The sequence below is a fragment of the Thalassophryne amazonica genome, chromosome 19, assembly GCF_902500255.1.
Source record: "Thalassophryne amazonica chromosome 19, fThaAma1.1, whole genome shotgun sequence".
Taxonomy (NCBI): domain Eukaryota; kingdom Metazoa; phylum Chordata; class Actinopteri; order Batrachoidiformes; family Batrachoididae; genus Thalassophryne; species Thalassophryne amazonica.
Window position 1 is genome coordinate 40,259,088 of NC_047121.1, and position 27,553 is coordinate 40,286,640.

General features: G+C 41.6%; 1 long non-coding RNA gene across 1 annotated transcript; it reads right to left on the reverse strand.

Moving 5' to 3' along the window:
• Window positions 1-7,987: 7,987 nt before the first annotated feature.
• Window positions 7,988-26,413, reverse strand: LOC117531749. Its single transcript, XR_004566720.1, has 4 exons — window positions 26,203-26,413; window positions 21,242-21,244; window positions 10,157-10,165; window positions 7,988-7,999 (listed from the first exon to the last, which is right to left on the reverse strand). It is a non-coding gene; the product is annotated as an uncharacterized LOC117531749 (long non-coding RNA).
• Between the last annotated feature and the right edge of the window lie 1,140 nt (window positions 26,414-27,553).

Here is a 27,553-nt window from a genome sequence, read left to right on the forward strand (position 1 = left end):
CCTTCCTCTTTCTTTCTTTTCCTTTTTGCACCTTCGTTTCTCCTTCTCTTCTTTCATCACCATCTAAAACTGTCTTTCTTTCAATATGACCTTCACCAGGAAGCACTTAATCATAAGAGACCACTTCTGTCACAACCTCCAATTCAGTCACAGAGTGTGTGTGTGTGTGTGTGTGCGCGCGCAGAGAAGTGCATGGTTAGAAGAAGGTCTTTGCGAAGACAAAAACCAAAACAGGAACCCAAACAAATGTATAGGGGGAGCAGCAGGTCTAAACTGGCCCTCTGAATGTATGCACATGTACTCACACACTGAACAGAACGGATGGAGAGAGGAAGAACGGATGGAGAGAGCAACTTCTCCCCTACAAAGCGTAACAACAGTAGCTGCAAAGGAGGGATTAGAAGGCAGCATACAGTATGACAAAAGAAAACTGAAAAACATATGTGCAAGTGCACAAAAAGTTATTTATGAAGGTAGTATACATGGAACTGTGAAGATTTTTACATGCAATAGTTTTAAATGCATTTAAAAACCTCAATCACCAAAAAAAAAAACAACAAAAAAAAAAACTTGTGCACGCCCACACTCTGATCTTTACAAATGACCGACTGCTGACCCACTTCTCTGCCTTGCTTTCTGTAATCGGCACATGAAATATTCACTTTGACTTTTAAGTGTCTGTCTGCATGCACACGTATGCACCTAGCAGCCATTCTTTTAAATGTGGAGTCGAGTTATTTCTGAGAACATGTTATCAATCAGGTATCTCGCCGGAATATTTTGGCAGCAAGCAAGACAGAGCAAAATAACAGTCAGTGTCTTTGTAGTTCTGCTATCATTATTATCTGTGTCAGACAGGCAAAAACTCAGCCAAAGGAAAAACTGAGCAGGTTGGGGCAGCTTGCAATCAGGCCATCCAAAGCAAGGAGATGAGAAACTGAGTTCTTTCAAAATCGGCCTCCTGGTTGGTCTCAGAGTCCATTTGCTGATATACATCAACTGTAAATTAAGCATAAGGACACCACTAGAGAAGCTAAAACATTATTTAATCAAATCCACTGTGTAAAACATTTTGTACATAATGTCAGGATAAATATACTTGTTTGACATATGCATCCACCACACTGTGGAACCGCCTTTGCTGCTGGATGGCAGCCACTCAGACAGGCAACCGATCCATCCCCATCTCTCCCAAGTAACTTCTCCAAACACTGTGGTCCTCAACACCGAGGCACCTGCATGCTGGATCACGAAGGTCAAAGAGCCTTTTCGTATCGTGCACCCACCCTGTGGAACAGTCTTCCTGCAACCGTGAGGCAGTCTGAGTCCATGGACATTTTTAAGTCAAGACTGAAAACCTATTTTTATTCTCTTTCTTATGAATAGTTCTTATTTTTATTTGTTTTATTATTATACTTCTGTTTTTATATATGTATTTGATTTTTTAATTCATTTTTAATTATTTATTCAATTTTATGTTGACTTGTTTTATGGAAGGCACCTTGAGACGGCTTTTGCTGTGATTTGGTGCATTATAAGCTAATTAAATTAATTAAATTAATCACACCCAGACACGGCCAAAATGTCAAAGGTGAAACTCTCCCATAATGCAAGTGATACACTTCATTAGAGTCTTCCAAAGTAACTGTTCAATTGATACAAAGTAATGCCAACATTACCCAAAGATCTTCTGAAGAGACTAAAGTGCTAAAGACATCTACAACCCCTGGCAAAAATTATGGAATCACCGGCCTCGGAGGATGTTCATTCAGTTGTTTAATTTTGTAGAAAAAAGCAAAGAAATCAGGAAAAACAAAATTGTGGTAGTCAGTAACAGTTACTTTTTTAGACCAAGCAGAGGGAAAAAAATATGGACTCACTCAATTCTGAGGAAAAAATTATGGAATCACCCTGTAAATTTTCATCCCCAAAACTAACACCTGCATCAAATCAGATCTGCTCGTTAGTCTGCATCTAAAAAGGAGTGATCACACCTTGGAGAGCTGTTGCACCAAGTGGACTGACATGAATCATGGCTTCAACACGAGAGATGTCAATTGAAACAAAGGAGAGGATTATCAAACTCTTAAAAGAGGGTAAATCAACATGCAATGTTGCAAAAGATGTTGGTTGTTCACAGTCAGCTGTGTCTAAACTCTGGACCAAATACAAACAACATGGGAAGGTTGTTAAAGGCAAACATACTGGTAGACCAAGGAAGACATCAAAGCGTCAAGACTTAAAACTTAAAGCAATGTGTCTCAAACATCGAAAATGCACAACAAAACAAATGAGGAACGAATGGGAGGAAACTGGAGTCAACGTCTGTGACCGAACTGTAAGAAACCGCCTAAAGGAAATGGGATTTACATACAGAAAAGCTAAACGAAAGCCATCATTAACACCTAAACAGAAAAAAACAAGGTTACAATGGGCTAAGGAAAAGCAATCGTGGACTGTGGATGACTGGATGAAAGTCATATTCAGTGATGAATCTCGAATCTGCATTGGGCAAGGTGATGATGCTGGAACTTTTGTTTGGTGCCGTTCCAATGAGATTTATAAAGATGACTGCCTGAAGAGAACATGTAAATTTCCACAGTCATTGATGATATGGGGCTGCATGTCAGGTAAAGGCACTGGGGAGATGGCTGTTATTACATCATCAATAAATGCACAAGTTTACGTTGATATTTTGGACACTTTTCTTATCCCATGGATTGAAAGGATGTTTGGGGATGATGAAATCATTTTTCAAGATGATAATGCATCTTGCCATAGAGCAAAAACTGTGAAAATATTCCTTGAAAAAAAGACACATAGGGTCAATGTCATGGCCTGCAAATAGTCCGGATCTTAATCCAATTGAAAATCTTTGGTGGAAGTTGAAGAAAATGGTCCATGACAAGGCTCCAACCTGCAAAGCTGATCTGGCAACAGCAATCAGAGAAAGTTGGAGCCAGATTGATGAATAGTACTGTTTGTCCTTCATTAAGTCCATGCCTCAGAGACTGCAAGCTGTTATAAAAGCCAGAGGTGGTGCAACAAAATACTAGTGATGTGTTGGAGCGTTCTTTTGTTTTTCATGATTCCATAATTTTTTCCTCAGAATTGAGTGATTCCATATTTTTTTCCCTCTGCTTGGTGTAAAAAAGTAACCGTTACTGACTGCCACAATTTTTTTTCCTGATTTCTTATAGTGTTTCTTAAAGCCAGAAAGTTGCCATTTGAAATGACATTAGTTTTGTGTCATGTCTGTGATCTGCTTTTTTCTACAAAATTAAACAACTGAATGAACATCCTCCGAGGCCGGTGATTCCATCATTTTTGCATCACTGGTTAGCATACAACCACGTCTCCATACAGTAAGTCAGGAAGCACCAGGGGCCTCACATACAAAGACTTGTGTGGACTTTCTGCTAAAAGTTGGTGTACACCAAAACTCTGAATCTGGCGTAAGCACAAATATATTCAGATGTATGAAAGCGTTGGCATGAATTCATGCATGTTATGTTTGTACATCCCACTACATGTGGTATTGAGCATGGAACCAAACTTCTCCCTGGCCACGCCCTATTTAAATATGCAAATTCATGTAAATAAGCCCTTGGCAGGGGTGGGCCAAGTGGTTAGTGTACTTGATTTCGGTGTGGCAGGTTCCTGGCTCAAATCCCACCCCTGCTACATTTCTCCATGTAATGTGGTTGCGTCAGGAAAGGCTTCCAGCGTAAAACTGGAAATTACGTGGAGACATGCAGGTACGCTGTTAAATGGATTAATCCTGAAACTGGGAGCTATGGAGTGTGATTGCGTAAGGCCAACACAGAACAGTGCGCACACACTGACATTAAAAAGGCGAGGAGCGCTTCCGCTGACAGTGTAACATTCACAATTTACACACACATTTATTGACAAATACTGAAAACAGGAAGCCTGTTAAGAAGCTCTGCAGCTCACCATCAAGCAAAAATAAAAAAAGACATTAATAATAATAATAAAAACATATTTGAATGCACAGCATGCACAAATGTGTCCGTGTTGGTTTTTGTTCGGAACAATTACACAAATAAACTATTTTAACACAAGCAGCCCCCCATGGCTCGTCATGCCACCTTCCTGATGCACATTTGCGCATCACATATGATTTGAATATTAATGGAATGAAAATGTTTCCTATTAACAGAAACAAATTCATCATATGATTGCGCCTTTATAGCAAACTGTGTGTAGTTATTAGCTCCGATTACATTTGAGAAACCGGCTCTCGCTGCAAAATGCGCTGTAATGTTGGAATGTACCTGGATGACATTCAGATGATTGCGTTCCACACAGCTGGTGGCTTGGCGCAAGGCTGACTGGAGCATGCCTGACCGATTAGCCAGCTCACGCTGGAATACCCCTGATGCCAGGATGCCCAGCGTGGTCAGCACCTGTGTGTGCACAGACAACCCCTGGCTCCTCGCTGTATTCCTCTCTGGGTCGACCTCAGTTCTGTGCACAACTCCAGCAACAGTGGCCTTGGTAACTGAAATCAGTTTCAGAGCCAATTATTCTCATTTGGAAGTAAATCCTTGTGTTCCCTGAATACATGCTTATGTCGGATTGCACCATTTGCAAGGTCCTCTAATAACGTTAATGCAGCCACTCTTAGTGCTTTTTACGCATCACTTTGTGCATGCTTTTATATCTGTCCATATAATTGCAAACACGTGGGTGTGTTAAATGTTCATCAGTGTGTCTCTGATGTGCACATCACTCTGATGACTTCTTGTTTTCACACTATTAACGGTTCCCTGCATCACCTGTACATGTCGGAGATGGCACAATAACTGTAGAAACGTGAGTACGCCAGCCAGGATTTTTGCGTGATGCACCGCACATTTCCACGTTCAAGTCACTTTTGATACATCTGCACGTGGACGTGGAGACGGGCATAAGCCAGATTTTTCTGCGTACGCACACTTTGTACATGAGACCCCAAGACACTAAAGAGTTGGACATTCATTCACCTGGTAAGATACCAGCATTGCCAAACTCCTCTGTCCAACAAGCTCATGACTCTATTAGCTGTTCAGAGATGTCTTTTGATGTCAAAGTCCAAGGACCTAGACACATGATGGTCACTGCTGACATAATCGAAAGTCGGTACAAGTTCAAAGTCTCCCTGCATATAGATCTTCTGTTAATGTTGCTGCAAATAAAAATAAAAATAAAAAAATAAAGTCACATTGATGGATGGATTGACTGAGCAATGTATTTGTTGATCAGCAGAGGTCCATTTTACCTTTGGATAAACATATTGATTGTTAGGTACCGCATCCACGTGTCAGAACGCCCAGGGCGTTCCGTACAAAATTCTGCCTGAAAAGGAGGTGGTGGATGCGCCCACTCCTCCATATATTTCAGTAAGTAACTCATTTTGTGTCAGACGGTACCAGATATTTTCCACCTTGTGTGCAAGTCTCATCGACTGATTTAAAAAAACAAAATTTGTATCCATGTGTAAAATAATAAATGAATGTCCCCCATGCAAGTTATTGTGGGTCATCCCGTACATTTACGGAACTCTGGGAAGACCAGCACACACTGATGACGTCATCACAAGCAAGGCATGGAAGCAACAAGAAAAACCTTGAGAAACTCATTATTATCATCATCATTATTATTATTATTATTATTATTTTGGCTTTTTATAATGTGTTAGGGACTCAAAATATTGTTTAATGTAATTTAGTCTGAGCGTTTAATCAACTTGAATACAGAATGTATTTAATTTAGGGTGGGTGTTTCAACTTTCATTAAGAAGGGGGGGTGGGCGGATGCTCGATGGGAATATTATCAGTTAAGTTGTTCACCAACAAATATGGCTTTATACCTCAGGGTGTATGGTTTTCTGAAGGGTGTATAAAGCCATAATCATTGGTAAAACAACTTGATAACGATTTTATCATATACCTATAAATGATAAATACACACAGAACACAATGCGCGGGTTCTCCCTTCGCTCACTGCCTCCGGGGGTACGGATGCCGGACCCGCAAAGAATCCAAGTCATGGCCACGGAGCTTTGCAGCTGTGGTTACCGAGCGGGCGCTGCGCATCAAAACAGCGAACGCAGTCTCTGGACCTGTTGCTGGAATTGGATGCAGCTCGGCACAGCAGACGGGGGGCGGTGTGAGTGGCCCGCTGTGGCGCTTACCGAGCCCGCAGACTCAGTAAGCAAACTGGAGGCAGTGAGAGCAATCGCGGTGATGCCGACCGGTGCCGCAACCGGCCCGCCTGATAAGGACGCAGAACACAATGCGCTGTAAAAAAAAAAAAAAAAAAAAGCATGCAAAATTGCACTGAAAAAAATCCGCGAAACTGCGAGGCCGCGAAAGGGAGTTACGTTTAAAAATAACCCGCGATAGGTGAAATCCGCGAAGTAATCAGCGTTATTTTTTACAATTATTATAGATGTTTTAAGGCTGTAAAACCCCTGACTACACACTTTATACACTTTTCTCAAACAGGCATTAACATTTTCTGACTTTTCTCTCCTGTGTAAACACTCAAAGTTAAAACCTTAGTAGAAAAAAATAAAATGTTTTCCTATAAATAATTATGACGGCTTTTAGAACTAACAAATTTAATTTTAACGATCAACCTACAAGGTTGGACACATAAGAAATTGTTAATAGTGACTCACCAGTATTTCACAGTTCCTCTGACCGCGCCTCTTCGTCGTGGCACCGCTCCGCTGTCCGGATTGGCTGATTACTCGGGTGGTATGAAAAATATTACCTGTCCGCGAAAAGGGTGTATTGCTATTTATTCTTTAGTGTTTTATCCAATCATATTGGCATATCATTTATAGGTATATGATAATATGACATGCGGATACAGTATTTTGATACTGGCTGTTGGTCTTTCACATGCTTGAACCACAACAGCCATTTCTCCCAGGCACTATAACTGTCATTATTCATCTGTCCTCCCCTTAATTTATGGGGGGAAAAAATGGGGGCACCAAATTTCTGCCACAATAAAAGTTGTATGTATTCTTATTGGAATGGGCCAATTGCGACTCACACTCGAGCAATACAGGGAGACAAGGTGAAATAAAAGGAGGAAGGGGGACATTATTTTAATGTAAATCCCTTTTACTTTGTCCTGCTTTTAACAGCTTTTTACAATTTCTGTGTGGCATCTGAACATTATCGTTGTTTTCCATTCACAGGAAGGTCTCCCTCATTAACAGCAGCTAAACACACTGACAGAAGTGTGGTTTGTCAGAAAGCACTGTGAATAATACACTCGGCAAAAGAACAAAGTTCAGAGAAATCTTCAATACATAAACTTTTTTGTGCTTTCAATCTGAACTTAGGACCACATCTGTTATAAAAGTCTTTATTTGCTCAAAGGCTTAAAGCTCAAACCACTCTCACAACTCTCTGGGTTTTAAATCCAATGACTTTTCCAGTCCCATACATTCGGTTTGTTGTCTCATAATGCCAAAATGTCATAGAATACAACTCATTAGAAATGTGATACTTAAATGACAGGAGAGGATTTTGCAGACTTTGGCAAAGGCGTGAGTCTGTAAGTCTTCCTCAAGGACCAAAGCTGGAGTTTTGAGGGTCTGGATTGCAAATGCAATGCCAAGTCCCACACAGAGACAAGCAGTTGGATGGTGAGCAAAGCAGACATCTGCACACAAGCCGAGAGACAGACGGAGGAAGAATTGGAACACTGGACCATAGAATAAGGAATTTAGTGACAAGTCGCTTTTAAAAATAAATGCTTAGATTTTATATACAATTACTTACTATTTAAGGCACATGAACGCACACTAACTACCAGGTTTGACTGTTCAGATTTTATTAGGATTAGAACATCTCATGAATATCATTAGTCGACTAGTCGTGCACCTTTAAGTAGTCTGACAAATCTTGCCAATAAGTTAATATGGTCAAATATAAGCAAGGAGGCACCAGATGGTATTAACACAGTGGTTCTACTGGATGGAAGATATTTATTCAAAGCCCTTAAGTGAAGGGAGTGCTGGCTGCTGGTGGATGTTTGAGTGTCTTGGATCCTGCTTGATCTTTGTCCTCAGTGAAACAATCCTTTCAAGGGTATCCTGTTTCTGTTCTTGATAGTTGTGCAGGACAATCTGAATTGCTAACTAGTAAACAAGAAGAAAATTTACTTGTTAGTCGTTGCATGACTATACGACTGGATGCCTCAGTCCTTTTTTTTTTTCAGTTGTGCTCTTGTGGTGCATTTATAAAGGCCCATTCACACATAACACGACTGAAGATGACTGGTGCATGAAGGAGGAATCACATGACAAATTCCAGATGCCACACACGAACATCCAACACCACTCGCTGGACACTTAGAAAAGTCGGGGCTATTCACTCTCCCAGCACGAGAGTAGAGTGCAGATGACCACATTTGAGCTGTCTGTGAAAACTGTCTAAGTGCCCCACGAGTTTGCCATTTCCAAGCAACACATATGTCAAGCCCCCCCCCCCACACACAACACATGTGGCGTGCGGGGGTAGCACACTTGCATGACATTCTGATAATTATGTACATACAAGATCACATGGGGACCAGCCAGCCATGTCTGAGCGCACACAGCACAACAAGGTGCCTCTCAGCTGATCACCGGCCAGCCATTCACTGACAGCTGGAAATGATGTCTCAGCGCACACAACATGTTAAATTGAAAACACCGAGAACACAGCCAGGACAAGTATATAAATAAATACTACAATAACTACATACACAATTACATAACAAATAACTAAAATAAACAATCACAGAGCAAACAAACTGTGACATCTTGTTCTGTGCGCTGATCAAAAAGGTGGGTGTGTCCGAGCCAGCTGCTGCTGGTGAGATCTGTGGACGTGGAAGTCACAGCTGGAGAACACGTACCGTGTTATAAAGGGCGTGACCTTACAACTCTGCAATGTGAGCCGCGTGCATGCGCTTGCTGTCCTCATGTGGAAATACATAAAAACATATAATCGCCTTTGCAACAGGCTGCACAGAATGCACATCGGCAGGCTGTGCCAGGTGAAAGGGACCGTGTGATCATATGTACAGTCAGCTGGTGATCTGAATGTCACGTCACCCACATAAGCTATGGTCCACATGACACGTTGTCCTTCACGCGCGCCACTCGGTGGACATGCGGTGCCAGCTGGACATGCGCCTGGGGCCAGCAGATGTCGGCATGATAAGAGCGCACTGCTTCATTCATGTCATTTCATGACTTGACATCTATAACAATGGATCATCTACAGAGGAACAGAAGGTTCATACTTGTATTGTGCGCTTGACAAGAGGGATTAAATATTACAAATTGCTGTGTTTTTTTTTTTGTGGTGTGTGGTTTTATTGGTTTAGTTAATAGCATTTTAAAAAGGAATAGTTTGCACCATCTGTCATGCTTAGTTATCATATGTCACGTCATAGAATCTAATGGACGTCGACTCTGACCTTTACTTTGGAGACCAAGCATTCAACACAGTCAAAACTATTCCATTTATTAAGCCTTTTATTTCAACCAATAATTTGCATCGCTTTTTACCAAAATTGGAGCAACTTTAACTTTTGATGCTTGTACTAACGGAAACTGATCTTTGTCACCATTTTGCCGTTTTTACCCCATAACTCCAGAATATTCAGTCATAGATAGTCCAAACTACACAGTCCAAACTACACCTTTTTAGAATTACAGAACAAATAATGTGGTATAGGTTTTCAACATGACTGGAGCATTTTTAAATTTTGACCCCTGTGTAATTCTTTATTGACTCCTGTAGCTCATTACAGGTCAGCTCCAGGATGGCTCCATATCTGAAAATAAATAATGTGTGAATATGTGTGCCAAATTCCATGCTTTTATCACAAAAAGAACAATTGTTTTGATATCACGCCCCACTATGAGGTGAAATGTGGGCTACCCCCTTCGCTTTCTTTCTTGAGCAGTTCGGGTTGTCAACACTGAGGCACGTGGGTCCATGTTCATGCCCAGAGAAATGCAGCACCTAGTCAAAATGGCGTACTGTAACCGACATGCCCTCATCAAGCAAGTGATACTCCTCATCTGAGATGCCTAAGTCCCCACTCTATTGACACAAAGTCACTCCAGCAGCACACAAAGAGACTTCAAAGAGACCTAGTACCGAAGACGTCTAGTTGTCATCTCAAATCAATGATTTGCATTCTGGTCTCACAACCATACAGTAAGACATGAAGTACCAGGACACCGAAGTCTTGGATCTTCATTCTACTGCAGATACTGGTGTCTCCAACATCTTTGTCCGATGATCTCATGACTCCATAAGCTTTTCCCAGGCATCTCCCGATTTCAAAAGCTGAGAATCCAGAGAGATGAATCTCACAGCTGAGATAAGTAAGTAAAAATCTCTACAAGGTAAGCACTTCCACTGCATACAGACACACTTCTGATGAGTCAAGAAAGTAAATGAAAACCTGGATCTTAATCTTGAGTAATGATACATACATATAAGCACATGCACATATTCAACACAACACTGTGTAGAAAGTGTGTGATTGTTATGTGAAGTGTAGCACAACACATGTACAGACACTGCACAAGACTGGGGTAGCGTGTGCATGTCTGGCAAAGAGCGACGTTTTTCTTCATTTATCTGCCAAACGTATTGGCTGGATGAGGCCCAGACAACTCAGTGCACAAATCTCTGCACTCTGGAGACAGCCAGACCCCCCCCACCACACACACACAGACTTGCATACAGCTGTTCATGATGAAACCATGTTTGTGGATTTAATAGAGCACACCCCAGAATAATGACACTGGTCTTCATAGGAAACACAGCAACACTCAGCACTTCAGGCGCAGAACTATAGAACAGCCTGGTGAATGACCAAATTCATCAACAAGCATGAACTTTAATCGCGCAGTTGTTAATTCCGTAGCTATCCAGAAGCTATACTTACAGACTTCATAATTCAACCTTTTTTTTTTTTTTTGCTTGCCTGAAAGAATACAAAGGTCAAGAATTGATTGAAATTACTGTAAATCTACACCATACTTTTGATAAAGTAAACTATGTATTGTGTAAATACCTACATGTCTTCAAATGTGGGAGGAAACCGGAACAAACCCACACAAACACAGGAAGAACATGCAAACTCCACACAGAACGGCCACAGGTGGGAATCGAACCCACGACCTTCTTGCTGTGAGGCAACAGTGCTAACCACTAAGTCACCGTGCTGCTATAAATCTTGTAATATCTTTGGGGTTATTGATGCAAAGCTTTTAGTTTGAGCTCTGGGACACAGTGAGTGCTCTTCTCTTCCATTTTCATAGATATCACACAGACTAAACAAATAACTGATTATTCAGAAATATCACTGACACATAATCAATAATGAAAACAATAGTGGCTTGCATCCCTGATGGCTGAACCCACTGGTCTTTTTCCTTGTTCCTCCACTTTATCTTGCAGGATCAATTTATGGAACACCATTCTTCTGCATCTCACTTCACGTTCTCCTTTCCATCGCTCTTACTCTCCCATTTCTTTCTTTCTTCCGCTTCTTACCTACAGGCGCCATATTTCTACACTTCCAACGCTGCACCAGCTGTTTCCCCAGTGCTCTACACATCTCTCTGAAAATAGGGCTGTGTGAATAGTCAGCACCTCATTAGGAAGAAAACACTACAGCCCATCTCTACAGGACACACATCTCCTCAGGGGAGATGTCACGCCAGAGAGGAGGATGTTTTTTGCATTTGCTTCTGGGCAGATGAGCGAAAACAGTGACTCACAGCTTTTCTTATCCTTAAATGTTTCATGGTTAAAACAGCTTAGCCTTATAAGGCTAACACATGCCGTCTTGATCGCACATGGAAGCACACACACACACACACACACATACATACAAATAACCCGCTGTACCGTTGCAAAGGGCAAAAAAACATGCAGAGTACATGATGATTAATGCTGCAATACATCTAAACCTGCAGCACACACACACACACATTTACAACTGCTTATCCGGGATCCGGTCGCAGGGGCAACAGCTCCAGCAGAGGACCTCAAACTTCCCTTTCCACCACGTCTGACTGCGCGATACTGAGGTGTTCCCAGGCCAGTGTGGAGATATAATATCTCCACCTAGTTCTGGGTCTTCCCCGGGGTCTACTCCCAGCTGGATGTGCCAGGAACACCTCCCTAGGGAGGCGCCCAAGAGGCATCCTTACCAGATTCCCAGTCCACCTCAGCTGGCTCCTTTCAATGCGAAGGAGCAGTAGCTCTACTCCAAGCATCTCACAGATGATAGAGTTGCTTGACTACCTCAGTGACTTCCACCAGAGAAATTGATGATGATCCCCCATTAGCTTCCAACTCTGCCCCTACTATAGAGGGCATTCCAGTCTGATGCAGGACTGATGTGTTCCTTCCAGCGCCAGATTACCTCGTCAGTTGAGGTCAACAGAGTCCCATCCTTACTGTAGACAGGTTGGATGACTCCCTATTTTCCTATCCTGAGGTGCCTCATGGTCTGCCAGTAGCACCTTGGTGCCGACCAAAAGTCCTTTTCCATGATTAGTCTGAACTCCTCCCACCCCCTTTGCTTTGCCTTCCTCACAGCAGAGGCTGCCGGCCCAAAGGACGGCAGCCTTTGGGCCTGCCTTTGGGCCTGTTGGTTCATTACAACGGCCTCTGGAGTCCTCCGAGATAACATATCCTGGAAGGACTCCTTCAGTCGGTCGGCTTCCTTGACCACCGGTGTCCACCATGGTGTTCGAGGGTTGCCACCCCTTGAGGCACCTAAGACCTTCAGGCCACAGCTCCGTGCTGTGGCTTCAGCAAGGGAAGCTTTGAACATTGCCCATTCTGATTCAATGCCTCCAACCTTCACACTGATGCCAGAAAAGCTCCGCCTGACGTGCAAGTTGAAGATTTGTCACACAGTGGACTACTCCAGATGTTCCCAGTTCACCCGCACTATCCGTTCGAGCTTACCAGGTCTGTCCAAAGTCCTCCCCCATGCTCTAATCCAGCTCACCACCAGATGGTGGTCAGCTGACAGAGTGTCCAGAACATGCAGCCTCAGATCAGATGATACGATCACAAAATCAATCATCGTCCTTCAGTCTAGGGTGCTCTGGTAACATGTACACTTGTGAGCATCCTGATGTTCAAATATGGTGCTCGTTATGGACAGCCCATGACTAGCACAGACATGCAATAACAAATGACCGCTCGGGTTTAGATCAGGGAGGGTGTTCCTCCCTGACGCCTCTCCAGGTGTCTGTAATTGCCCAAGTGTGCACTGAAGTCCCCCGGCAGAACAATGGAGTCCCCCACTGGAGCCCCACAGAGGACTCCTTCAGGGACTCCAAGAAGGCCAAATACTCCAAACTGCTGTTTGCTGCATACACACAAACAACAGTCAGAGTCCCCCCCCCCCCCCCCCCCCCCGCCAACCAGAGGTGCAGGGAGATGACCTTCTCATGTACTGTGGTAAACGCCAATGTAGCAATGTTCAGTTGGAGACTCATGAGTATCCCCACACCCACCCAGCACCTCACACTCTGGGCAACTCCGGAGAAGAAAAACGTCCAACCCCTATCAAGGAGAGTGGTTGCGGAGCCCAGGCTATGCGTGAAGGCGAAGTCCACCGCATCTAACTGGTAGCTCTCCACCTTCCGCACAAGCTCCGGCTCCTTCCCCCACAGTGAGGTGATGTTCCACGTCCCCAGAAGTAGCCTTTGCCACCCGTGTCTGGTCCATTGAGGCCCTAGAGTTTCACTACCACACATGGGACCACGCACCTGCCTTTTCAGGCTGTGCCTGACCGGGCTCTGTGGCAAGCCTGGCCACAAGGTGCTTGCTGACAGGCCCTCCATCCAGCATGGCTCCAGATGGGGCCAGGTCACATTTCCTCTTCCTCATATGTTCATGGAGTCACAAATGCGACCATGCACACAGCTACAGACACATCAATCCTGCCTTGCTTAAAACTAACAATGTGTACATTAATGTATCTGCTATTACTGCTAAGTTATTTATTTATTTTTGTTATCAGTTTAGCTGTGTTGTGTAGATGCACAGAGGTATAAATCAGAAAGACCTATCCTTACGCAAACATACACGTGGTCAATGAATATAAAAAACAAAGGTACAATAATGTAAAATATAAAGACAGCTGACCTCAGTTCAACCAAATGCATTTTCCAAGATATTATATTTTCACAGACACACTAGCAGCACAGTAAACTCAAAAGTATTTACTTGTCAGTTTTGAAAAAAAAAAAAAATCACCTTCAATGAAAGATGTTCCTTTTATCTATGTATTTAAAACTTTTTAGCTGTTAAGATACATTAATACTCAATAATACTACTGCTAATAATAAATTATCATTATTATTAAATATGGCTTAGTGGTTAGCACTTATGCCTGACAGCAAGAAGGTAGTGGGATCACTTCCCGCCCTTTCTGTGTGGAATTTTACATGTTCTCCTCGTGTCTGTGTGGGCTTCCTCCAGGCACTCTGGTTTCCTCCCACAATCAAAAACATGCTTCTTTAGGGTCTGCACCTTTCTCTGCCCCTGACCAAGGCAGTGTCTCTACATCTGGAGTTGATTCTCAGGTGCCGGACTGTGGCTGCCCACTGCTCCTAGTGGTTGGATTGTGTCTAAGTGTAATTAGGGTGGGTTAAATGCAGAGGACAAGTTTCATTATATGTACTACAATGACAATAAAGGCCATACTGTTTTTATTATTAGTAGTATTATTATAATATGCAAAAATTGTGTTCAAAAGTCGATTTTTAGTCTAAGCTGGTGGCAGGGGGGCTTCCGAACCCTTCACCCCTCTGGCTATGCACATGTACTATCTCTGTTAGCAGGAATAAAACAGCCATGATGATGAGGAAAGCGCAATCTGGCTGGCCAGTAAGAAGGGAATATCACAAGCACCATCCATCAGAAGCAGACCTGTTGCGCATTTCAAGTGAAAGAGAATAAAATATGTTTTTAAACCACACACAGTGGCAACACCATAGGGCACCACTGACTGGCTGAGTGCTGCCATCTACACCATGCTTATGAAACAGAAACAGACTAATGCACGCGCTTGATGATCTGTGTGGATAAAACAGACTTGTTGTGTATTTAAAGTAGATAGAAGTTTTACATATACATATATCACAGTGCCTTTCCACTAGCAGACATAGTTCAAGTGGAAAAGTCCACTCCAACAATCTTAGAAAGACATAAAAATCTAAATTCTAACTGTCCTGCTGAGGTTCCCAATTTATATGCCTCTTAACAGTCATGTATATAAGAAAATGACATTTTAAAAATTACATCTAATCTGTTTTCGATGGAGATATAGTCTAGATGTCTAAAAGCCTCATTTTTAAGACACCCATTAAATACTTGCAGTATATACAATGTCAAGAAATAAAAGTATTTCATTTTGCCATTTTAAATGAATTATCTTTTATATGTAGTTTAAGAATGTTTGTGCTCTTTGGGAAAGTACTTGAAAGAAGTATTACTATTTATGTACACTAAAAGAAAAAGTCAAACTCCAGAGATTTGAAAAGAAATCCATATAAGAGCATGTTTAGACTGGAAAACTGAAGTTAGAATAACTCGTCTGAAAACCGTTTGTGGGTCCACGTGCTTATATGTGTGTCTTGACTGCTGTCCCTGTCCATCAGAAGGTCATATGAGGAGCAGATTAGGGTTTCTAACCGCAAACCCCTGTCGCCACAGCCCATCCTCACAGAGTCTGAGAGGAAAGTGATCATGTTTATGCGCACACAAAACCAAATCCAGGACTGTGTCACGCAAGCTATCTCACAAGATGTCAATCTCATCTGATGCAACAACAGAGTTTACATTTACACAAGTGCAACACATGTTCACATGAAACGCTTCACAAATTACAAGTACGATACTACAAGAAGTGATATGCTAGTGACGGAATTATAAATACAAGTTTTATGTCATAAGCAGATGACATTATTTGGTAATGTTATGTTTTAGGTTGGCCCGAAAATATTTCATAATCAGAAAAATAAAAACTCAAATGTGAATCACTCTACGGCTTAAGGCTCAGTCAACAAACCCTTGAATCTTAGCTGACTTCTGGCCACAGACTACCCTCTAATCAGAATTTTGTTGATGGATGTCTACATGGGAGATCTGTAATTTATCTCTGATATTTGTGGATTCTAGCGAGTTCTTGCACTCTGAGTTGCATCTCTTAAGTGTTGCTCAGTATTCATAAACTGTCCTATATGCAATTCTGGTTTTCAGGTTTCTGTTTAAAACGAGATGGGCAAAACTAATGCCATCATACATGTTTTAAAAACAGGAAAGGACACACACATTGTTTTTTCAGTCAGGTCCATAAGTTGTCATCCTCGGCTATCCATATGTAAATGAGGATAATGATCTCTTATCAGTGGGAAAATGCTCAGTGATGGGGGATGAGACCAATCATTGAGGCACCTTTTCTCCTGCATATAAATCTGGATTTGGTTCCCAAGTCATACTACCTTTCTGTGTCTTTGGATAAGTCACTTCATCTGCATCATTTGAGGCCACCCAGCTGTAAATGGGTACTGACTTTGCATGTGGAAGTAATGATGGACTGGTGTTCTGTCTAGGATGAGTCAGACTCATCCACTTCATGTGATGAAATCCAGAGAAACACACAGGCACCAATGGGCCTCATGGCCAGTAAAGGACTTGTGACTACTAATGTTTAATAAAGATGAAAAATCTGATGTTGAATTCACAGATTTTAAACAGTAAAAAAAGCCACCATACTGCTTACTATAGCACAATCCAAGTTAACTGCTGTGAGTCATTATGGTGAATTGTGACTTATGTATATACTAAAAGACAATTGTATGTACAGTTGTGTGCAAAAGTCTACATACTCTGACTTTTTGTTGGGGGGCAATTTTCAGAGAATATGAATGATACCAAAAACTGTTTTTTCACTCACGGTTATTGTCTGGGTGAAGCCATTTATTGTCAAACAACTGTGTTTACTCTTTTAAAATCATAATTACAACAGAAACTACCCAAATGAGCCTGTTCAAAAGTTGACATACCCCTGTTCTTAATACCGTGTATTTCCCCCTTTAACATCAATGACAGCTTGGAGTCTTTTGTGGTAGTTGTGGATGAGGCTCTCTGATGGCGAACCTGCCACTGAATGTGTCTTGGACTTTATTTACATCAATTACAAAGAAATACACACAGTATGACACTCTATGGTAAATCTGCATGGAGTAGCCAGTTCTCAAAAACTGAGTGACTGTGCAAGAAGGAGAACAGTGAGGAAAGCCACCAAGACACCCAGACAAACCAGAAGAAGTTATAGGCTTATATGGCTGTGTTTGGAGAAATTGTGCACAGTGCAAACTTTGCATTTTGTATCACCAGTTATACAGCTTCATGATGAAGTGGTATAGAAGTGAAAGTTTAGATACAAATTGCCAGAAGGTACATCTGAGATGCAAGCCTAGATTTGATCTGTTTTGGTGAAAGAACATCCTTCTCTGCTCTACTCCACTATGAAGGTAAGAGTGGTGATGCAAAAACCTAAATTTACACTATGCACAATTTCTCCATTCACACTATTCTTTTCCCTTTGAACTTTGTACCTCTTCAGTTTTGTAAGTAAGAGTAGCAGCTTTAGTCACTCCCTAAAAGATCTCTGGAATCCGGGAGAGGTGGGAAGTGATAGCATTGTTGGTTTTAATTTCAGTCTTTGACTCAAACCCGGGTAATTGGCTAGTATGGCATGGAGTGGTTGTACTCTGACTGTCGTTTGATGAAATGACTTTCTGTGAAGCTCCCAGTTATTTCTCTCTGTAATGGCACACAAGTTAATCCTACTGATTTGGTTAAAAAAAAAAGTGAAAAACATAATCTGTCACTGTCCAGCTTCGATTACCGCAATCGGAAAATGCTGAAAATTTTCATGGCATGTTCTGATGCAGTGTGTATGGTGTCTGTCACACCCAGTGGTAGTGGAATTTTCCACTGTCCTCTCTTAAAAATGATTGGAACATCTAGTTTATTGTCCGCCAGACAGTGCCAACTTGGTAATGCAGTTTTTATGGTAATCATGTCTACATACTCAGTAGCTGGAAATAATAATGTTTGTGTCATGTTTATATTGTGTTTACATGTCTGTATGCCTCCATAGACAGTATGAGTCTGTACGGAGTGGTGTTATTATCAATATTAAAGCGACACTACATAGGATGTGGGGTGTTTATGAGAAAGTGGAAATAGTGTTCATAACCGTCTGTTCATAAGCGTATAATTACCTCCAATAACAAACCAATGTGTTTTCATAAGCTAATGAGTGTTTCTTAGCATCATGGGATGTCATGTTGATAAAGTAGCCCAAAAGGGACATATTTATTCCTGTCTCATTTTCACTGTGGAAAAAAAAAAAACACTGAAGACAACAGAAATCAGTGTTTGCTCCTCTACACACTGTCTACTGGTTGCTCGTGCGGGTTAACAAATATGAGAACCCTCATTTTTGTAAAATGAAAATTTATAGGAGGAGCGAGTTAGAAGCTTTGAGTCCAACCCAATTCTCAACATTGCACCCGGTGAGTGAAAACTTCACACATTCTCAGGAAATGTTAGTTTCTCAGAATGCAAAAGATGGAGAACCATGCCCTACTTTTTCTGGGTCAGGCTCAAAACTTCTCAATCACCCCTCATGCATATTGCTGATCACAAGAGATGGCAAGGGAGCATAAATCCCCGTCACCATAGCAGCGCAAACATGAAGGAAAACAAAATTGTGACTGGCAACAGCATAATGAAATCTGCAACCTCATCGCTACCAAATCCAACATACGGTAGTTTTACAGACTAAATCATGTGCCATAACGTTCAAGAATGTCCTCACAAAGTTCTTCAACTCATTCAAGATGTGTACAATTGAGAAACCTGGGGCATTTTGTGAAGTTCCCCTTTACACTGTAGCGTGTCCTACACAAACTGGATGAATGGATTAATGTACTAAAAGGAGCACAAATAAAACCCAGTCGATTTAGTGGAGGAAACAATGGAAAAAATAATAATTAAAGCATGAAAATAGACATTAACATTCACATTGAGGTACTGACGAGTCACGTGAAAATCCAAGATGGCCACATTTCCTGCCAAAATGCTATCTTCCCATAGATCTGAAGACTATTGATGGATCTGAGTGAATATTGGGTCTAGTCATATTTTTTTTAATCCTAAACCTGATCCCTCAACAAACCTTTTTGTGTCTCTAAAATGATTATAATGTGTCATCATTTAATTTTCTCTAGCAAGACAGGTACAAAACCATTTTGAGTGCAGTGATAAACTACTTTAATCGCTAGCATTAAAACTGGACAAAAAAAAAAAACAAATCCAACAAACCATTTTTATTTTAAACATGATGAGATTTATTTTTTATTCGTTGTTACAATATAAAATATATAACATTTTGTGGATGAAATTTGTGATTCGCATTTCAGTTTTCGCCATTTGAACAGCTTCACTGTTCAATCACTGCAGAGCAAGTAGCTCAGTGAATAAGGAGCTGGACTGCCAATATGTAGACCTGGGTTTGAATCCCACTCATGCTACCTGTGTCCTTGGACAAGACACTTAATCTCTGTTGTCAACGTTCACCCAGCTGTAAAAGGGTACCAGCTTTGGTTGGGGAGGCAACCTGAGTTGGACTCGAGTCAGTCCAGGGGGAGTCATAGACCCTCATCTGACAAACATAACCAAGAACATTTTAATGGGTAACACCTGTTTCAGAACAATAAAGAAAACATATAAATAGAAGCTGCAATCATTAAAATATGTTATTTTATTCATGAGATTTTGACTTTTTGCCATTGCTATAGGCAATATTAAAAAATGGCAGCCATCTTGGATTTTTGCTTGTCTCATTAGCTAATTTTGAAGAGTGCCTCAATATGAATGTTCTTGATAAGTCTCCTGCTTCTATCATCATCCGAATGATTCTCTTCAAACTCAATAGCTGCTCGACTAATTATCCTGTTCCCACTCTGGAACAGTGGGACACTCACCCTGCATGTTATGTTTAGAAGCACCGCTTTTATGTATAGTAGAGTCACAGCAGGACATTCTGCCTCCTGTCACGTTCCGCCTGTTAGAGTGTATTTACAACCCGACGCACAAACAAGACTATAAAATCAGACTCCCCTCACCTCTCACTCAACTCTCTCCCTCTCCCTCCAGTTAAACTTGTGACGGTGTACACAACCTTAAAAGGCTCCACAGCAAAGAAAATTGGTCTATTAACCAAGAACACAGTAAAGACTATATAAAGATTTAATAAATAACAGCTTTTGTGACTCCTTGTGGCTGAAGATGAAAGCAAAATGTGTGAATTAACATAGCTGCTTACTTATATTGCCTGTAAAACCCACAAATATACAGTGCATCTGGAAAGTTTTGTTGTGTTACAGCCTTATTCTGAATGGAGTGAATTCATTTTTTCCCTTAAATTTCTACTCACAACACCCTGGCATGACAGTCACCTCTGTGTAAAATCAAAATCAAAATAAAAATCACTTGTACATAAGGATTCACATCTTTGCTCAATACTTTGTTGATCCACATTTGGCAGCAATTACAGCCTCAGGTCTGCCCGTCTGAGGTTAAGAGCACTCTTGAGCAAGTTTTCCACCAGGATGTTCCTGTACATTGCTGTATTCATCTTACCCAAAATCCTGACTTGTCTCCCAGTTCCTGGTGCTGAAAAACATCCCCACAGCATGATGCTGCCACCAACATGCTTCACTGTAGGGATGGTGCCTGGTTTCTGCCAAACATGACGCCTGGCATTCACACCAAAGAGTTCAATCGTTGTCTCATCAGACCAGAGAATTTTGTTTCTCATGGTCTCACAGTCCTTCAGGTGCCTTTTGGCAAATTCTAAGCAAGCTGCCATATGCCTTTTACTAAGGCGTGGCTTCTGTCTAGCCAATCTACCATACAGGCCTGATTGGTACAGAGATGAACCCCATCCTGACCATAATCACGGGTACACCGAAATCAAAAGTCTATAACTGCTTTATTATATGGTAAACAAAAAAATTTTGAGTTTGTCAAACATACTAAAACTGAAAAATCAATCTCAAATTTCAACTCTTCAGTTCTCGCATCAGTTTGACCAGCTGGTGCTCAGCCTGGGTTCCTGTGTCATACATCATACGGACAAAATGAGGAACCTTGGGGTAATTTTTGATCCCACGTTGTCTTCTGACCTCCACATCAGGGATGTTACTAGGACTGCTTTTTCCCATCTGAGAAATATAGCAAGGATCCACCCCATCCTGTCCATGGCTGATGCTGAGACCCTGGTTCATGCTTTTGTTTCTTCTACATTAGATTATTGTAATGTTCTATTTTCAGGGTTACCACAGTCCAGCATTAGGGGTCTTCAGCTGGTTCAGAACGCTGCCGCCAGACTTCTGACATGTAGCAGAAGGTTTGAACATATCACACCCATTTTAGCATCTTTGCACCGGCTCCGTCTCTGTGAGAGCAGATTTTAAGGTTTTATTATTGATTTATAAGGTTGTTCATGGACTGGCGCCATCTTATCTGGCTGATCTGGTGGAACTCTACGTGCCAGCCCAGGCTTTGCGGTCGCAAGATGCGGGACTTCTCTGTGTTCCCAGGGTGAAGAAGAAGTCAGCAGGTCAAAGAGCCTTTTCGTATCGTGCACCCACCCTGTGGAATAGTCTTCCTGCGGCCGTGAGGCAGTCTGAGTCTGTGGACATTTTTAAGTCAAGACTCAAAACTTATTTTTATTCTCTTTCTTATGGATAGTTTTTATTTTTATTTGTTTTATTCTTTTACTTCTGTTTTTATTTATGGTCTAGTGGTTAAGGTGTTGGGCTTGAGTCCAGAAGATCATGGGTTCAAATCCCCACCTGACTGGAAAATCACTAAGGGCCCTTGGGGAAGGCCTTTAATCCCCTATTGCTTCCGGTGTGTAGTGAGCACCTTGTATGGCAGCACCCTGACATCGGGGTGAATGTGAGGCATAATTGTAAAGCGCTTTGAGCGTCTGATGCAGATGGAAAAGCGCTATATAAATGCAGTCCATTTACCATTCACCATTCTCCTCTTCAGATCAACAGAGGCTGGTGGTTTATGCCCATTATGGAACAACCCCTTGTGCTGGTTGTTTCTGGCCCTTGAAATAGCCAAAATTTTGAAAGTCTTTTAACAATCTGTGTTGTCGCTTCCCTCGTCCCTTTATAGGGGATTTAAAAAACCCACTGAGGGCTTTCAATCACTCAAAAAGTAATCAGAGTACGTCATCAATCTTACTGCCCTACACAAGTGATGAGCGTGCACACAAAGTTGGATATCTGACCGAATGTTTGCATGGCTATTTCCTTATTGAGGCTATTGTGAAAGGATTGGAACACCCTTGTGTCTCCAATCAGATTTTTGATCAGCACCCCCTATTTCATTCTGACTGGAGAGTTTACATGAGACCTTTGCAGATTCTCAATCATTGTGACTAAAAACACAATTTTTGGGAGCATGTAAATGCAGCGGAGTGCTACGATAATTATTCTCTTTTCTGTCCTGGTCTGCAGTGCCTGCCTCTCTTCAACTGGGCCTCCGCATATCAACTTTTGCAGTCGTCTTTTAATCAACACATTTTTAATTTTATTACACCCTCTTGATCTTTAACAATGAGTGTATTTACCATTTATCCATGTCCTCCCCTTCCTACTTTGTTTCAATGTCACAGTCATCTGTTTGACACATCAGAGCACACCAGGGTTTTCATTCATTTTACCATAAAATCACGATAAACCCTTCGTGCATGCCAAGTCCATACAGTCCTGGTCAAGGAGGTACGTTTAGCCAAGCTTGTGGCTGTGGTGCTGTCACTAATCCCGAGGATGAGGTCCAGACTTTCCTAATGAAAAGCAGTCTTCCCACACACCGCAGTTCACATCTGGCATGTCAATATGCATAAATGCATAAAAACACGTTGTATTCAAGTATGCAAAAACAAAAACAAAAATTTGAAATGCACAGAAAACAATCACTTTCACAAGAACCAAAAGCACACTGTGCAACATCCGAAAACATAAGAAAAATTTTGAAAAGAAAAAAAAAAAACAGCCTTAGTAGTTGTGAAATGGACCATAGTTGATCTGTGATCCATACAGCCCCCCCACCACCACCACCACCAAACACACACACGATTTGGCACACATATGAACCACAGATTAATTGCAAAGTTGACATAATGGGCCAATTTGATGCGGTTTGGTGCAGGCTTGAGGCACGTCAGGATCAAAGCATGGAAAAAAAAAAAAAATCACTCTGAAATATCAGGAATTTAGGATGGAGTGTGTGGTGCCGTTTCCCTATGCTGTACTGAGCCACAGATCATGGACAGAGCAGAGGTGGGTGTGACACTACTGTGTTCCACAAAAACAACTTTTCCTGACTTTTTCAGAATGGTGCACCAATCGAAAAACAAAACCTCTATGCCCCCCACCCCCTTTATTTTTGTTGTTTTGTTTTTTGCTGATCTGGTCCATTAATCACCTGATCCAAATCTTGAGTTTTGTGATCCATGACACCCCTTAAACTTTGTCAAGGAATGCTGGTCAATTTACACAATTTTTTTAAGACTTGAGCAATAAGCAACAGGTGAAAGAAAGACAGAAAGAAAGAAAAAAAGGCAGAAAGGCAGAAAGAAAAAAAATAAAGCTCCAACATCATCGATCAGAGACTGCAGAGGACCTGGATAACCTTGTCAACATTTCAAAGTCAACTTACTGCAAGCAGAAAAGGAGAGGCTGTCTGTGTTTTGGATTTTTTTTTCTGGTTTCCAAATATAGCTGCAGGGTGCATTTAAATGTAGCTACGTGTGCGAACATCTGTTTGTAATATGGCAGCACAATGGCAAAGATTTACTACGTGAGCTGACATGAGTACAGCTTATTAGACTCCAATAATGTCAGAGCGAGGAACGGCACAGACGCTGGAAGGGGGCACCACCCATCTTTGCTGTCATGAAACACACCCACCAACACATACACCCACACACAGCCGTGTACATCCAGTAGGCACAAACTTGCAAAGTATGCCAATCAGAGTGATCTCTTGTGAGATTATCCTGCATGTGAGAATCTAATCTACCCTCAGGCAACGTATCTTCACATCTCACTGACACACACGCTTTCTTTCCTCCTGTTTTATTTCTGTCACCCGGAAGAAGAGGAAAACAACTTGACCTTTGGTTGTAGGCCAGCATGTCAACAGTATAAAGACATGGTGACAGCATGTGTGAGTCAAAGTCTCCACACACACACACACACACACACACACACACACACACACACACACACACACACACACACACACACACACACACACACACACACACACACACACACACACACACACACACACGCACGCCTCCCTTGGGTTTGGCTTAGAAAAGAACATTCCTCATTAAAGCAGCAGAGCAGCACCTCAGAGGCGGAGTGGGAACGCGGCACTGTTACTATGGCTCTGACTGTCTGTGAGCTTGGACACTGCATACTCTCACAGTTTATCAAACGCACAAGGACAGATCTGTGTGGGAAGTCGCATACATGCTGATGAATCCAGGACCATCAGAAAAAATATCTAAAAGTGCAATGAGAAATGATAAAATCAATAAAATAATCAAATCAATCAATGAAACAAGTACAAACTAAGAAGTGCTGAAACAATTACACATTTAACGCATTGTTTTTGGTTCCAGGCCTTTTTCTGATTTGGACTAAACTTGATAGACTAATTGAGGGTCACCCAAGAACAAAGTGATTTGTCTTTTGATTTGTTACTTTGTACCTATATATTTTATGTATTTTTCAAATGATAAAATTTAACTAGATCAAATCGAGTTTAGTTTTGAGAAAAAGAGGTAAAAGTAGCAGTGCAACAGATCACAAAATTCCAGCCCAGTCTCACGTTTTTTTTTTCGTGCACCCATCACAAAATAAGTCAAATTTTTGTGACGGGTTTTTTAAACTCACTATTATTAACCCTACTCCCACTCCCAACCCTAACCTTAACCATAACCTAATCCTACTCCTTCCCCCAACCCTAACCTTAACTACCCCGACCCCCCCACTTTACTTTTAATTTCGTGCAGCCATCATGGAATGAATTAGAATGAATTTGTGCTGCTGTGACGAAAATGAGGCACTTTTCGTCACAATATCACGAACCAATACATTAATGTATATTTCGTGCTGCTGAAGCATGACTTGCCATGAGACCAGGTTATGAAATTCCCAGTTCAAATCAAATCATGGTTTTTCCATCACAGATTGCATCATTTTTCAGACCAGTAAACAAAGGGGAGACAAATATAATTTTGCTTTCCAAGAAGCACACAGCAAAAATGGGGAACCCCCCCCCCCACAGTTCAGTAGACTCCCAGTCACCTCTGTGCTTGGCTCGTTGGGCTCAGAGTGGCAAGGAGAAGGTACTGTGCACACTTTGTCCTCAAGTGCTGATATTTCAGAGTGATTCTTTCTATGCATGGACCATGATGTGTGTCAACCCTTCACCAGGCTGCCTCGAGCCAACTGCAAGGTGGCAAAGGAAGCCCGTTTTGAACATACGCTGTTCACATGAATGCACAAGTGTTTTGATTTCAATGCAACTGGGCATAGTGAATTATGCAGTTATTACTTAAAAAAAAAGATAATTCACCATCACAATAAATTTCTGTTTTACATCATTATGTAAACTTTGCAATTAATGCATTCTTCATATGTGTGTGAAACTATGGCGGGGTGTGGGGGGAGGGGGCCTGTATGGATCATGAATCAACCATGTTCCGTTACTCCCAGTCCAGTCTCGTATTTTTTTTCGTGATACCGTCACAAAATGGGGCACATTTTCCTGATGCTGTTAAGTTTAGTTCACTATTTTTAACCTGAACCATAACCCCACCGCATCACCTCAAATTTTGTGACACCATCACAAAATAATTTTTTGATACAGTTACAAAATGCAATACATTTTTGTGATGGTATCCCGAACTAATAGGGAATCGCAACATCTTCAGCTGTGCCACCTCCAGCTCTGACACGAGGCAGAACTGGAGGTGACAGAACTGAAGATGTTGCGATTCTCTTTGGGAGTTACGAGAATGAACAGGATTACAAATGAACGTATCAGAGGGAGAGCTCAGGTGGGACGGTTTGGAGACAAAGTCAGAGAGACAAAGCTTGAGATGGTTTGGACATGTGCAGAGGATGGACCCAGGGTATATTGGGAGAAGGATGCTGAGGATGGAGCCACCAGGCAGGGGGAGAAGAGGAAGGCCAAAGAGGAGGTTTATGGATGTGCTGAGGGAGGAAATGCAGGTGGTTGGTGTGACAGAGGAGGATACAGAGGACAGGGTGAGATGGAAACGATTGATATGCTGTGGTGATCCCTAATGGGGGCAGCCGAAAGAATCATAAACTAATAGATTAAATCACTTTTTGTGATGTCATCACTCACTGGTGTGAGATGAGGCTGTTACTCCAACAGTCAAAAGACAAGGTCACGGGCTTAGATTAATATTGAGGTGCAGCGCTTGTCCGTATTTCGCATGTATGTGACAAAGAAGTTACACCTATCGTGACTAATGACACACATATAAATTTATGCATCACCTTTCTTTTGGTCACATGGCCAGTGAACTTGAAAGATCAAACTCAAGGTCATAACTTTAACACAAACAGTTTGGAGACAATATAGATTAAACATGGAGGGAGGGTTTTCTGATAGTTTACAATAAAGTGGTTCCTTTTTAACAGAAATTGTCAAATCACAAAGAATGAATTTCTATGACATGTAAGGCACAGGTGCTGAACTCTGAGTGTCCCTTCTTTATAGGTCTGAAATTATTCCCTTGATTAAAAATCATCCAGACCACTTTTCTGCCTTGTATAATCATTTTTGCCCATTGAACTATTACACAGCAGAGCAAAGACAGCGTTCACTGATGTAGTACCAAGAAATGTGCTGGCGGTGTCTAACTATGCTGGAAGATGGTGGGAAAAAGATCAGAATGTCTGCAGAAATTTTCCAAACGGCTCGTGCAGCATAATCCTCTGTCTGCTCTTCATCCACACATCTGCTGTTCATCCATGTCACAATCAGCTACCGTTTATCCTATTAAAACCCACCAAATCACCAGCAATCTGTTTTATTTCAAAGCCATACAAATGCAAAAGTCAAATAAATAAAATTCTTACCACGCAGAGACAATCATTCGTTCAAATTTATATCGATATACTAGTGCACAAAGTATGAAGTGGTTTACCAACAAATCACTTTCAGATGCAAGTGAGCTAATAACAATACAGCGCCTAAGTAGTTCATGATGAAATGAAGCCCAACTGTAAATGATCCCAAAGCACGGATTTTTAATTAAATTCAAGATTTGATGG